The sequence below is a fragment of the Lissotriton vulgaris genome, chromosome 9, assembly GCF_964263255.1.
Source record: "Lissotriton vulgaris chromosome 9, aLisVul1.2, whole genome shotgun sequence".
NCBI classification, from domain to species: domain Eukaryota; kingdom Metazoa; phylum Chordata; class Amphibia; order Caudata; family Salamandridae; genus Lissotriton; species Lissotriton vulgaris.
The window spans coordinates 986,471,331-986,486,464 of record NC_141697.1 but is presented as its reverse complement, the minus strand read 5'-3'; the positions used below and the strand labels follow the sequence as shown (position 1 = coordinate 986,486,464).

Here is a 15,134-nt window from a genome sequence, read left to right as displayed (position 1 = left end):
AGTTTACAATAAGGTCATATACATATTTCCACAATAATGAAAAAGCAAAGTCATGATGGTAAACCCACATTTTCGATGTCCAGTTTGTGACGGATGACCCAGCCCGGCCCAGAACTACCATCAGATATCGATGAAACTCCAATAAAATCGGGCACCTCCTCATCGTAAAACTAGCCATAAACAAGAAACACGGACAGGTGTATGTGTGTGGATAACAGGGTTTGTATGTAGTGAATGGTTTATGGCATGTTGTGCCTTGATGCTATCTTACTCGGCTACTGGGCGAGGAACTGCCCAAACAGGTTTGGCTGGAGGCAGTGGAGTCAGCTCGGCCGGGTCATGGGGGAGTCAACTAAGGTGGACGTGTTCTTTCAGATCAAACTCGGCCTCAATCAATTGACTATATGAGGGCAAGCTACAAGATGGATGCCGCTCACAAAATGGCGATCGAGGATTCAAGACAGAAACTATGATTTAAGGGTGATAGCATCACTCAATCACGACGCAAATGCATAGGGATGATGTCCTAATCATTACCGGTCTGCCAATACCAAATTCACCGTGGTAGGATGATATTTTCTGACACAGGTGTTGAACTTGCGTACCACCTTATAGTGGGGTCCAAAATTTTCAGAACCACAGAGCAACAGGGTGAAACTTGCCCCTTCCCTCCTTGGGCCACAGAGGCCGCGGGGCATCCCTGGGGGCCCGCACTCACCTCACATTGCCTCGCTGCGGGGCCTCCAGGCGCTGCGAACTCAGAGGGTTTCTAGGCGCTGGAGTGATCCGGTCGCTTATTGGCAGTGCAGACTGGGGCGCTTCTAACCCCGGCTCCGGTCCGCTCTCTTCCCCCGCACTCTCTCGGTTCTGCCGTGCCGAGCTCCGTTGCTCCCGATGGCTTCACTCGTCCCGGGCTCCCTCCTCTCTCTATCTTTCTTTCTGCCTCCCTCATCCTATAGAGAACCGAGATATCAAGTATTGTAGGTATTTATTTCAAACAACGGTGGCAGCCCCGGTGGTGAGGGTCCATGAGGGGCGCGGGCTGGTTCACTCACCGTGTATCTGCCATGAAAACTTTCAGCAGTTAAAATGCTGCTTTAGTAGTGATGCAGGAAGGTGAGCGATGCCCTTGTACCTGTCCCGTGTCCGACTGGCAGAGCACGGAGTCATTCGGTGAGAGTAAGTCGGGAGGCTGTAGGGGATATTGTACTGTTGTCTTTTGAGAATGAATGGTTAGCTTCAATGGTAGCTATTGGGTGATAGGATTTGTAAAGATGAGGTCCACAATTAGGTATTGAAGTCAATTATAATTTATTACGATTGCACCAACACATACGCTCCGAGGAGCGGAGCGCACAGCCTGCCACCAGCTGTCATCTGTCAACATTCCAGACAGGACAGCTGGTGACGTAGGGGCGGGGGTACGGTGTCCTTGAAGGGACAATTGTAATCACAACACATCCTCCTCCTAGAGGAATGAAAAGCAAATGGGGGTAAAGGAAGAAGAAGAAATAATATAGAGAAGGGGGCAATTAAGGAAGAAGGTGGAGAAAAGAGAGAGAGAGAAGTGAGAGTGGAGAAAAAGAACACACAGTACATGAGCTGCAATATTACTGAAACGTGTAACTATAAGTGGTTAGGATACATTGCAATGCTACTCACAAACAGAGTCTGACAATTTAGTGGGTGGTAATATTCTCCTTCCTGTTCTGCTTGTGACTTGGTTCAAGGCACAGTCGGGAGCCTGTGGGGATGGTAACCTCCTACTTACTCTACTATCACCTGTCCTATCCGGCTCACTGTAATTAGAAGAAGTACAGCCCAACTCAAGATCTGGAAGCCCAGTGGTGTTGGATGCTTGAGGTTCTTCGGCATCCTCTTCATCTGACCATTCAGCACATGCCCTACCTAGACCTTGTGTCTGTTCAGAAGGCACGTTCTCAAGTCGCACTACTTTGTTCTTGCACTGTGACAGGGCAGAGAAATGCCACACTTTTCCATTGCTAAGCAAGGCTGAGTTGCAAAACACCTCTCGTACTACTTGTGGCTCTGTGTATCTATTGTTGCCCTTGCCTATACGTCCACCTCTCTTCACCCTCACAGTGCCAGGGTAACTGGTCTGCAACCGTGTTTTTCATCATACCTTTCCTTGTAATTTGCTTGTGCCAACTTCAATTTCTCCTCAACCTGCTCTGTAGACCAGATAACTCTTTTAGCTGCCTTCGCCCATCCTACATTATCTTTACACAAAGGTGTCCTGCCCCGCATAAGCTCAAATGGACTGTGGCCAGTTGTGACACAAGGTGTGATGCGATACGCCCACATGGTTTTACACACTTCCTGCTTCCATTTCTTGTTGTTGTTTTTGGCCAACTGAATAATTCCTTTTATGACTCTGTTGAACCTTTCCACCGCTCCGTTGCCAGCGGGGTGGTACACTGATGTGGTTTTGTGACTCACCTTGTTTCTATGAATATAATTTTTAAAGGTGTCAGAGGTGAACTGTGGGCCATTGTCACTGACTATTGTTTTGGAAAGACCTTCCTGTGTAAAAACCTTGTCAAGAAATTTTACCACATTGACTGCATCAGGTTGGGTCAAGAACTTTACTTCTGGCCATTTGGAGAAGCGATCAATGAGGACCACCATGTACACTTGTTCTCCATTGTCCACTACAGGTCCCATGATGTCTATCCCTACTCTCTCCCAAGGCATTGACGGGCAGGGTAAGGGTTGCAATGGAGGTCTAAAGGTCACTTGAGTTTTATCAGAGTTTAGACATGAGGAGCAGTCCCTGACAACCCTTTCCACTTCCAAGCCTACCCCTGGCCACCAGTAACTGTTCTTAACTCTGTTTTAGCTACCCCCAAATGCCCCTCATGGCAAATGTCCAACATTCTTCTCCTTAGCGTAATAGGTGGTACAACTTTTCCTCCCCTTAACAATAACCCATCTTCATGAGATAGTTCATGTTTCACCCTCCCAGAAAGGCTTTAGTCTCTCTGTCAAGGTACACTTTGAGCCCCAACCTCTTTTTATCATTTCAATTACCTCACACAACGTCTTGTCCTTGTCCTGTTCTATGTTCCACTCCTCGAGTGAAATTCCCTCTAACTCTTCTCTCACACTTGCAACACTCTCTTCTTCACTTTCATCACACCTTTCACGTTCTGGTAATGGCATGCGACTTAAAAAGTCCGCCACAACATTCTTTACCCCAGGTAAATACTCCACAACATAATTGTATTCAAACAATCTCATGGACAAACGCGCCAGCCTTGGTGATGCATTGTACAACCCTTTAGTCGTGAATACTTTTGTCAAAGGTTTGTGGTCACTGCAAAGAATAATTCTGCCACCCCAGATAAACTGCCTGAAGTGCTCTAGTGCCCAAATGCATACCAGTACCTCACGTTCAATTACCGAAAATTTCTCCTCACTCGGGGTCAAGGAGCGTGAGGCAAAGGCAATGGTATACTCCTTTCCATTGACATCTTTCTGGGATAGTACTGCACCCAAACCTTTGCAACCAGCATCTGTTGTTATTACATTCTGCAGCATAGGGTCAAAACCTTGTATTCAATCAATCCTAGGAAGGACCTTAATTCCTCCCTGTTTTTTGGCTCAAGTGCATCATTGATGGCTTCCAACAGTTCCTTTTTGAGACAAATACCTTCTTCCGATATCTCATGCCCCAGGTAATTCACCTTGCGACATGCAAACCTGCATTTTTTGTGCTCTGCCGTCAAGCCTTTTGCTGCCAGAGTTTCCAGAACTTGATTGACCTTGTCGTTGTGCTCTTGTCAGGTTTTCCCCATGACGAGAATATCGTCCTGAAACGTTAGCAAGCCCGGAATGTCTGCAAAGATGTTCTGCATTAATCGCTGGAACATGGCGGCGGCAGATGCCAAGCCAAAAGGGACTCTGTTGAAGCGATAGCATCCGAAAGGCGTCACAAATGTGGTGAGACGCTTACTCTCTCGGTGGAGAGGTACCTGGTGATAGGCGGCCTTCAAATCTATCGTCGAGAACCACTTCATGCCTTTGGTTTTGGCTAGCATCTCGTTGATTCTAGGCAAGGGATACTGTTCCACCACTATGCTCCTATTTAGATCGTGCAGGTCGATGCACAATCTCAAACTGCCACTGGCCCGTTTTGCCATGACTAAAGATGCCACCCATTCCGATGGTTCCACGCGTTCTATTACACCTTCCATGAGCAGTTTGTCAAGTTGTTCCTTCACTTCTTCCTTCACAGAAAACGGCAAATTGCGTACTTTGTGCATAGCTGGTACAGCATCCTTTTTTTGTACAATTTTGTGCGTGCATCCCTTGAGTGCTCCTATCTTCCCATCGAAGACACCTTGGAATTTTTCCAACAAGGCTTTACTGTAACTCTCATTATCATCCACTAGTAGGACTGGGTACGCTTTGCTGGGATCAAGTTTTATTCCCAGATCCCCTTGGTCCATCCAGCCCAAAACAGATGGTCCTACTGCTGACAAATAGAGTTTGCAAACTGACTCTCTTCCTTTGAAAGCAAACTTCAACTTCCTAAATCCACAGACTTCGATAGGGTCATTATTGAATGTCTTTATTTTTATGTCAGCTTTTTCTAGTTGTTTTCCTAAATGCGGTGCAAACTTTTCCTTCCACCCCTCGTTATTTACTATTGTGTATGGACACCCGGAGTCCGCTACAATGCTGATCTCAATTCCTCCTATTGTCATTTCACATACTGGCTTTCTGGTTCTTGACTTCTTTTCATTTCCTACACTCTTAATACATTCATCTTCGATATTTAGTATGCACAGATTTTCTTCTTCGTCCTCAGACACATCTCGACTATTAGTTCCTTCACATTCCACCATTTTTATTTTGCTCGCACCCCTTCTATAGCATACTTTTTGGAAGTGTCCAACAAGACCACAGTACGTGCACTTTGCGCCACGTGCTGGGCATCTTCTGTCATCTGCCAAATGATTTGTGCTCCCACATCTGTAACAGCGCCGTCTGTCATTGGTTTGAGTTCTTCCTTGCACTGGTTTGTAGCTTTTGTAGGTCTGTCCTGTCTTGCTGTGTCTTTTAACATCAGTCACTTTATTTACTGTTCCTCCTTCTTTCTTCTCACTGTTTTCAGCAATAACAGCTTTTGCACACCTTCCTGTTAGTTCTGCCTTCTTTGCAATGTCTATTAAATTCTGTACAGGGTATTCTCCCTTTGCCCACAAATTATCCTGGATGTTGCTGTTTAAACCCTGCATTACAATTTGGTCCCTAATGAACTCATCGTGCAAGTCACGAAAACGGCAGTTTATAGCCAAATGTTTCAATGCCGAGACAAAGTCATCAATTGAATCTTCTTTACCTTGTTTCTTATGGAAAAAGTTGTACCTGTCCACACCCAAGCACACAGTTGGCTTGTAATAGGTGTTTAGGTCATCTATAGCGTTCTCAAACACATCTTTTTCACCTTCACCTCTTGTCTTTTTGTAATACTTTTGTATACATTAATTCCTCCTGCCCAAGACTATGTAACAGTATTTTGTACTTTTTTTCTGCCTTAAAATCATCATCATCCTCAAAATTTGAAATGTAGTTTAAAAAATACTCCATCCATTCCTCCCATTTCACTTCTGGTTCTCCTTTTCCTGGGAGGAATGCCTGGGGTGGTGTTAGGTTCCATAAGCATCCCGAAGCCATGAGTCTACTCTTATGTTTTTATTCCCTAATTTACTTTTGCTATAACTCCTGTGTTTTCCTTCACTTCCCAAAGTAAATATATTGTTTTCCTGCTGGTGGCAGTGTTGTGCTGTAAAATTTACTTCTATTCACTTTACTTTATGCCTTGTAAAATAAATCCCTGTGAATGCTTCCCTTTATTCTTTTCAGCGTGTGTTTTTATTTTCTTGGGGACACGCTTGGCTAATTCTTCGCTTAACTGAACTAATCTTTTTATCCAGTCTCTTTTGCTCACAGAAGCGTTCAAACACTCGTGTCCTTAGATTCCTGGCATAGTGTCAAACTCTCAAAATGGCTGCCTGCGTGTGACGTCGACCCGCTGTTCCTGTCAGATGCGAAGCGCTGCCTCAGAAACACGCGCACTGCTGTCAGTTGTCAGTTTCACAATTACATAATGCAGCAGTTCTTGAAGTCGCCACAAATGCCTCACCTCAGATTCACTTAGCTCACCAAGGCCCAGATGTAGGTAAAATAGATTTACCGAATTTTAATTACCGAATTCTACCGATTCGGTAATTAAAAATCGGTAAATCTTAGGGGTGGATATGTAGGAACATCCAGATGTTCCTTTTACCGAATCGGTAAATATCTGTATTTACCGATTCGGTAAATACCGACCGGTAATGCCCCATTCATTCCTATGGGCTTTGAAGCCCATAGGAATGAATGGGGCATTACCGGTCGGTATTTACCGAATCAGTAAATACCGATTTTGACAAGGGTGCAGGGGGTGTCACTTTGACACCCTCTAGCACCCCCAAAAAAGATTTGGGGGCCATGTGGCAGGCATACCTGCCCTAAGGGCAGGTCTGCCTGTCATATGGCACAGGTGTGCATGCACACATGTGCATGCACACCGGAATCGGTATTTTACCATGAAGTTGGATTTCATGGTAAAATACCGATTCTGTAAGGCTTGTGGGACTCAGAAGAGTCCCACCTACATCTCATTGTTACCGAATCGGTAAAAATACCGATTCGGTATTTTACAGATTCGGTAAATTTACCGATCGGTAAATTTACCGAATCTGTAAAATATGTGGCCCTACATACCATTTTGTGAATCTCGGTCGGTAACGGCCGAAAATACCGATTTTCGGCCGTTACCGACCGACCTACATCCGGCCCTAAATGCTTTACTTCCTGCTCTCACAATATTTTTAGTTATGGCATTCTTTTCGTTTTACCACACTTCTTAGGTTCACAGGATTATTCATTCACTTTGTTAACTTTTTCTTCTCACAATTTAAATTCCATGACTTTCACTCACCATGAATTTTGCCGGAGATTTCTTTAAAATATTTTCTGTTCTTTTTTTCCCACGTTTAATCTTTAATTTCTGTCACTCCGACTTGAAGTTCATTAAAATATCCCTTTTTCACGCTTTTTGATGTGGGTCCGTGTGTTGGTGCCTCGTCGCCAACTTTGTAAAGATGAGGTCCACAATTAGGTATGGAAGTCAATTATAATTTATTACGATTGTACCAACACATACGCTCCGAGGAGCCGAGCGCACAGCCTGCCGAGCCTGCCACCAGCTGTCATCTGTCAACATTCCAGAGAGGACAGCTGGTGACGTAGTTGCCGGGGTTACGGTGTCCTAGAAGGGACAATTGTAATCACAACAGGATTGTACAGTGCCCCGCATTCATTCGGCTTCTTTTGATGAGACTATGAAACAAACAAGGTCAATAGGAAGTGTCTTAGAAAATGATCTGTGGAGAGGTTTTTGCGAGTGGGTGTTGAGTTGCAAATTGATTGGGCAGAAAGGATGCAGCACAAATTCATGATGCACCACACATGTTTAAAGATGTTCACTTTTAGAGATGCTAAACGCGTGCAGAAAGGACTACGAACCAGAAGACTGAACATAGGACATGAATGACAAAGTGGGGAAATGAGGACCTCCATGGAAAATATCAAGGTGAGACAAGTTCAAGTTCAAGTTCGGAAATTTGTATAGCGCACTACTCACCCAGAGGGTCTCAAGGCGCTTGGGGTGGGGGAGGAAGGGGGGGGGGGGGAGCTTTACTTATCGAAAATCCAAGTTTGTTTTAAGTTGCTTTCTGAAGGAGAGGTGGTTCTGTACAAGGCGGAGGTGGGTGGGGAGAGAATTCCAGGTTTTGGCTGCTAAGTAGGAGAAGGTTCTTCCCCCCATGGTGGATCTATGGATGCACGGAATTGCGGCGAGGGCTTGATTGGATGATCGTAGTTGGCGGGTGGGGGTGTAGAAGGACAGTCGCGTGTTTAGGCATTCGGGTCCTAGGTCGTAGAGGGCTTTGTGTGCGTGGTTGAGGAGACGGAACGTTATTCTCTTGTTGACGGGGAGCCAGTGGAGGTCTTTCAGGTGACCGGAAATGTGAGCTTGACGGGGGATGTCCAGTATGAGTCTGGCTGAGGTGTTTTGGATCGTTTTTCTGTAGTTTTGCCGTGGTTCCGGCGTAGAGGGTGTTTCCGTAGTCCAGTCGGCTTGTGACCAGTGCGTGGGTGACTGTCTTTCTTGTTTCGGTGGGGATCCAGCGGAAGATTTTTTTGAGCATGCGTAGGATGTTGAAGCAAGAGGATGAGACGGCGTTGACTTGTTTGGTCATCGAGAGGGAGGAGTCAAGGATGAAGCCCAGGTTACGTGCGTGGTCCCTAGGTATGGGTGCGGTTCCCAGGGCTGGTGGCCACCATGAGTCGTCCCAGGCGGTGGGGGATGATCCTAAGATGAGGACTTCCGTTTTGTTCGAGTTCAGTTTCAGACGGCTGTTCTTCATCCACTCGGCTACTTCTTTCATTCCTTCATGTAAGTTGGTTTTGGCGGTGTTGGGGTCTTTGGTGAGGGAAAGGATCAGCTGGGTGTCGTCTGCGTAGGAGATGATGTTGAGGTTGTGTTGACGCGCGATGGATGCGAAGGGACTCATGTATACGTTGAAGGGAGTGGGACTGAGTGATGATCCTTGTGGTACGCCGCAGATTTTTTATTTATTTATTTATAGTGTTTTATATAGCGCGGACAAGACCCGTGGGTATCAGAGCGCTTAACAGGTAAAGAATGACATATAACATTAACAAAAACAATAAAACAAGCAAAACAAAATAGTTATGAGGTAGAAGCAGTATAGTGTATGGACGTAATTAGCTATATAAATTCCTAATGTCAAAACATATATCCATTATAATTGCATTAATAGCAACAAAAGTCGATATGAGGTAGAAGGTTATACACTGTGTGGGCGTGATTAGATATATAATTTCCTAATGTATGTGCAAATGGCCTTAGATGGCTAGTAAGGCTTGGCTAGTGTCCTGATATCAGACCAAGCTCGGTGAGGTAGGGTTATATGGCATTCCAGTGCATATAAAGAATAATAAGGATGAATACATAGAGTGAGGTAGAGGTTATATAGTTTTGTCTGAGAGATATAGTTATAGGTATACAGGTATATGAGGTAGCAGTAGCGTGTCAAGCCTCTGCTTGCGCATAGCCACAGTCAATAGTCAGGTAATTGATCTTCCAGTTTTCATGAAGAGGACAATCCTCTGTCAGCGTAAATGGTCATCTCAGTAATCCGTAGGTTTCTCTAGGTCGGGTATTTACTCATCAAGTGGTTCTTCAGTTCTCGTTTGAATGTTAGTGTATTTTGGATCTTCCTGATGTTTGGCGGGATTGAGTTCCAGACTCTGGGGGCAGCTCCAGGGAATGCTCGGTTGTAGGTCTTTTTCTTGTGGAAAAAGGCTGGTCGCAATAGCAGCTCTCTTGCGCTTCTATTTGTTCTGTTACCTCCTGATACCTTAAGTTTCTTGGCTAGGTATCTAGGGGTGTTGTAGTGGACCGCTTTATGTGTAATACAGGCCATCTTCATTTGGATTCTGGCCTCGTAAGGTAGCCAGTTTAGTGCTTTCAAGTGAGGAGATATATGATCGAATTTCTTCGATCCCATAATGAGTCTTGCCGCTGCGTTGAGGCAGGCTTTTAATGGTGCTGTGGATGTTTTGGGTAGGCCAGCTAGTGTGGTGCAGCCGTATTCGATCCTCGAGATAACTAGTGATTGGATCGCCAGTTTTAGATCTGTCTCTGAGATAAAGGGTTTCAGTTTTCTTAAGTAATTCAGGTGGAAGCGGGCGCTCTTGGCCATTGAATTAATATGGTCCTTCATGTCAAGGTTTTCATCTAGTGTGATTCCTAGTGATTTGGCTGAGTTCACTAGGGTCGGGGTGCAATTTAACGCCGTCACCATTTTTGTCCATTCCTTAACTTCAGATTGGCTCCTTGTCGATGAGATTAGCTGGAATTCTGTTTTCTGGGCGTTTAATTTCAGATGATTCATTGTTAACCATCGCAAGGTTTCCTAGAGTGTCTTGTTCATTAGGTCAATGTCCTCAAGGGAGGCGATCTTTATGTATAATTGCGTGTCGTCTGCATACATATGATAGGATATCTTTGATTTTTGAAGAATCTCCGTGAGAGGTTATACATACAAGTTGAATAGATCTGGGGATAACGTTGAGCCTTGTGGGACCCCAATAGCATTGGGGCTCGGGGAAGAGATTACTTGATTAACCAGGAATCGCTGGGTCCTATTCTGTAGGAAGGAATTAAACCATTTCAGTACGTTTCCGGACAGACCCATCCTGTCTTGTAGCCTGGTCATTAGTACTTCGTGTTTTACCGTGTCAAATGCTGATGACAAGTCTAGGAGGATCAGTAGGCATGTTTGGTTACGGTCCAGGGCTTGTAAGGCGTCATCGACAATGTGCAGGATCGCAGTTTCAGTACTGTGTCCTGTTCTGAATCCTGATTGGCAATCGTCAAGTAGCGAGAATTTCGCTATATGTTGGCTTAGTTGGCCCTGCACGCATTTCTCAATGAGTTTGGCCAGTAGAGGGATGTTGGTCACTGGACGATAGTTGTTCGGGTCTGTTGCATCAGCTGTCGGTTTTTTGATGATGGGCACTACCTGCCCTGTTTTTAGGCAGTCAGGGAGAGTCCCTTGTGCAAGTGAGGCATTTATTATCTCAGTCCAAATTGGGACTAGCGTATGGCTGATTTCTCTTAGACACTTTCCCGGTAGAGGGTCTTGATAGTGGTTGTTTGGTCTGAGTTCCGCTAGCGTTTTGGCGATCTTTCCCTGGTCGTACAGTTCAAATGTATCCCATATTGCCTTGTTTTTTGTTTGGAGACCCTCTGTTGAGACATTAGCCTCAATATTCGGTGGAGGAAGGGTCATCATGTTAGTTGCTGCATTTGTGAGTTCAACTTCTAGCAGCTTGGCTTTATCCGTGAAAAATGAGTAGAATTCCTCGCAGCTTATGGGAGTTTTAGTATTCTCTTGAGCCGTTTTGGCGAGTTTGTTTGACTGTTGTTTTAAAATCTCGAAGAGTTTTCGAGGTCTGTTTATGGCATTGTCCAATTCAGATCTGATAAATTTTTTTTTGGAGTTGGTTATCTTTTTGTTATATTCGTTTCTTGTTTTCCTAAGGGCTATCAACTCCGGGGAGGAGGGATGTTGTCTCCATTTCCTTTCGGCCATTCTCAGTTTGCGCCTGTCCTCGTTCAATGACTCATTAAACCAGGGATTTTTTGGTTTCTCTGCGACTTTTTTCAGTTTTTGGGGCATGGTGTCATTGACGATATTACCGATCGAGGTTAAGTAGTGATCCGCCAGTTCATTGACATTTTGCTTATTGTTGGGTGGTTTCAGATCTTTTTCACACCTTTCAACCAGTAGTTCAATGTTGGCCTCTTTTGTGTCTCGGATCAGTTTCGTGAGCTTGCGAGGTTGCACGGTCCTGCCCTTTTTCATTGTAGGTATCGCAAATGTTATAGCGTGATGGTCAGACCAATCACATGGGTCTATCGCGAGGATTGATGCCTCATCATTTCTTGAGATAATCCAGTCTAAGGTCGCTCCTTGTGAGTGAGTGGGTTGGTTGCATGCTTGTATAAGTTTTAGCTCACTGAGGTAGTCCTTAATAGAGTTGATCAGTTTGTCATTGCCGTCCTCCCAATGTAGGTTAAAGTCGCCTCAGGTGGCCTCAGATCTAAAAGGGGGGAGGCGGACTCTCTGGGTTCTTCCGGCGAGGAACGAGATGACCCAGTCCAATGCTTTTCCTTGTATTCCGATGTTGCTGAGGCGTTGTATTAGGGTGCTATGACAGACTGTGTCGAAGGCTGCAGAGAGGTCAAGTAGGATGAGGGCAGCTGTTTCCCCGTTGTCCAGTAGAGTTCGCATGTCGTCTGTTGCTGCGATGAGTGCGGTTTCGGTGCTGTGTTTGGCTCGGAAGCCGGACTGTGAGGGTTCGAGGGATTTGTTGGTTTCGAGGAAGGCGGCGAGCTGACTGTTGACAGCTTTCTCAATGACTTTGGCAGGGAATGGGAGGAGCGAAATGGGGCGGTAGTTTTTAAGTTCAGTGGGGTCTGCTGTGGGTTTCTTCAGAAGGGCGCTGAGTTCCGCATGTTTCCAGCTTTCCGGGAAGGTAGCGGAGTTGAGGGAGCAGTTGATGACGTCTCGGAGATGGGGTGCGATGATGGAGTCTGCTTTGTTGAAAATGTGGTGGGGACATGGGTCGGTTGGCGATCCTGAGTGGATGGAGTTCATCAGGCGGATGGTGTCTTCAGTGCTGATTGGGTTCCAGGCGAGAAGGTTGTTAGAGGGGGGTGTTGGTTCGGGGGTGGGTGAAGTGGGCTGGTCCCCGGGCTTTTTCAAAGCTGTTATGTATGTCGGCGATTTTGTTGTAGAAGAAAGAGGCTAGGGAGTCGCAGAGGTCTTGGGAGGGAGTGATGTCGTTGGTGCCGGCGGTGGGGTTGGTAAATTCTTTGACGATGTTGAATAGTTCCTTGCTGTTGTGGGCGTTGTTGTCAAGTCGATCTTTGAATGCTGATTTCTTGGTGGATCGGATCAGTTGGTGGTGTTTACGGGTTGCGACCTTGAAGGTGAGCAGGTTGTCAGTGGTTCGGTTTTTTCTCCAGGCTTTCTCGAGGGTGCGACAGATCTTCTTGGATTTCTTAAGGTCGTCGTTGAACCAGGGGGCTTTTTTGTTCCCTTGCTTGATATGATGGTTTTTCAAGGGTGCTAGTTTGTTTGCGCTGTGGGTGATCCATTGTGTGAGGTTGGTGGCTGCTTGGTTTGGGTCCGATGATTTGGCAGGAGGGTTTTGGTGAAGTGATGTGAAGAGATGGTCGGTGGTAATTTTGTTCCAGTTTCTTCGGGGAATAGGTTGTAGGGGGTTGTGGGTCGTGGTCTTTTTGTAGTTGAAGTGAACGCAGCTGTGGTCCATCCAGTGGAGAGCTGTGGTGTGATAGAAGGAGATGTGTTTGCTGGAGGTGAAGATTGGGTCGAGCGTGTGTCCGGCATAGTGGGTGGGGGTATTGGAAAGTTGTTCGAGTCCGAGGTTGGCCAGGTTGGCCAGAAGGGTGGTGGTGTTGGAGTCGTTTTTCTTTTCCAGGTGGTAGTTGAGGTCTCCCAGTAGGATGTAGTCCTCGGAGGGGAGGGCTTGTGGGCTGATGAAGTCAGTGATGTCATCGCTGAATTGTGTGCGGGTCCTGGTGGTCTGTAGATGAGGGTGCCTCTGAGTGTGGTCTTGGGGTCGATGTGGATCTGGAAGTGAAGGTGTTCGGCGGATGTGAGGTTGTCGTCGGAGCTGGTCGTGATGCGGATGGTGTTTTTATGGACAATGGCGATGCCTCCTCCTGTTTGGTTGATGCGGTCCTTTCGGATGATCTTGTAGCCGTCCGGAATAGCTATGGCAATGTCGGGTGCTGATGAGGCGTTCATCCATGTTTCTGTAAGAAAGGCAACATCCGGTGATGTAGTGTCGAGTAGGTTCCAGAGTTCAATGGAGTGTCTGTGGACCGAGCGGGTGTTAAGCAGGATGCACTTTAGGTGGTTAGTATCAGAGCTCTGATTGGAGTCTGTGGATTTGGTGTGGGTCCTGATGCAGTCGAACTTGCACGAGTGGCAGGTGAAGGGTCCATGGGTGTGTCCTGGGGCGGCTTGGAAGCAGTCTGGGAGTCGGCCGGGGTTGAGTGCTGAGAGGGATGCGGCGTCGTACGGTTAACGGGTGGAGTGGGTTTTGCGGGGGCCAGGGAGTCTGGCGCTGGGCGCGGTCCAAGCGCGGACTGGCGCAGACGGGCTTACCTTTGGCACACCTTCGGCGCGCATGGGGCGCGACCGCTGCGCGTGAACGCTGCGCGCAAAAGCATCTGTCATATGTGGGTGGTGGAGGGGGCGGGGGCGAGGGAGGGTCAGCTGGGAGGCGGGAGCGTGGTGGAGAGGTGGGCTGGAAGGCACAACAACAAGATGGCAGCAAAACGAAAGCAACGAGATTGGGGTGGGCAGAGGCGCAGGCACAATCAGGCACAGATAGAATGACAACACAATGCGAGCCTGCAAAAGCGCTACGATGGCACACAAGCGCTACAATATGCACACAATCTAATCAACTCGATGTGGGCTGTGCACGATAGCGTTACGCTATAATCAGGCAATGCAGCAATTTAAGTAATCAAGACGGAGCGCAATCTGTAATGGGAGCAATATTAAAGCAGAATACAATAGCATCTGAAATGGGGGCTACGATACCAGCTGGAGCCAGGGAGCGAGGGAGCGAGGGGTGCGACCGCTTCTGACGGAGTCAGGACGGTCACAGCGCAGTGGTCAGCGAGATCGTCCTTAACTTTACTGTGGGAGAGAGGGTCAGCTGGGAGGCGGGAGCGTGGTGGAGAGGCAGGCTGGAAGGCACAACAACAAGATGGCAGCAAAACGAAAGCAAACACAACGAGATTGGGGTGGGCAGAGGCGCAGGCACAATCAGGCACAGATAGAATGACAACACAATGCGAGCCTGCAAAGCGCTACAATGGCACACAAGCGCTACAATATGCACACAATCTAATCAACTCGATGTGGGCTGTGCACGATAGCGTTACGCTATAATCAGGCAATGCGGCAATCTAAGTAATCTAGACGGGGCGCAATCTGTAATGGGAGCAATATTAAAGCAGAATACAATAGCGTCTGAAATGGGGGCTACGATACCAGCTGGAGCCAGGGAGCGAGGGGAGCGACCGCTTCAGACAGGCTTCCAACTTTTCATCCTCAGCCATTTTGGGAAAACAAAACCTCCCCCCCCCCTTCTTACCATCCTTTCTTCCACCACCTACCTTTCCTTGTCTCCACCATCCTAGCCAGCAGACCCTGATCTCCTGAGTAGGCCTAGAGCGCCATCTGGTGGCCATAAGAAGAAATGGAGGCTACTTTACTTCTGCTAGCTTAGGCTATAGGACTGCCTGTGTGGGTGGTCAAACTTAGAGCTCCGTCGTCATGGGGCCTAAAAATTAAGATATAAAGGCTTCCTTGATATGCTGGCGTATGATACAGGACCGTGGAATGGAAAAAACACAAGTA

General features: G+C 46.9%; 1 protein-coding gene across 1 annotated transcript in view; it reads left to right on the top strand.

The window, feature by feature from the left end:
• The first annotated feature begins 1,168 nt into the window (after nt 1–1,168).
• MRPS12 (mitochondrial ribosomal protein S12) overlaps nt 1,169–15,134 on the top strand; it is a 793,384-nt gene continuing 779,418 nt past the window's right edge. The window contains exon 1 of the mRNA XM_086938859.1: nt 1,169–1,179. The gene's annotated coding sequence lies outside the window, so the exon portion shown is untranslated. The remainder of the gene's footprint in view (nt 1,180–15,134) is intronic.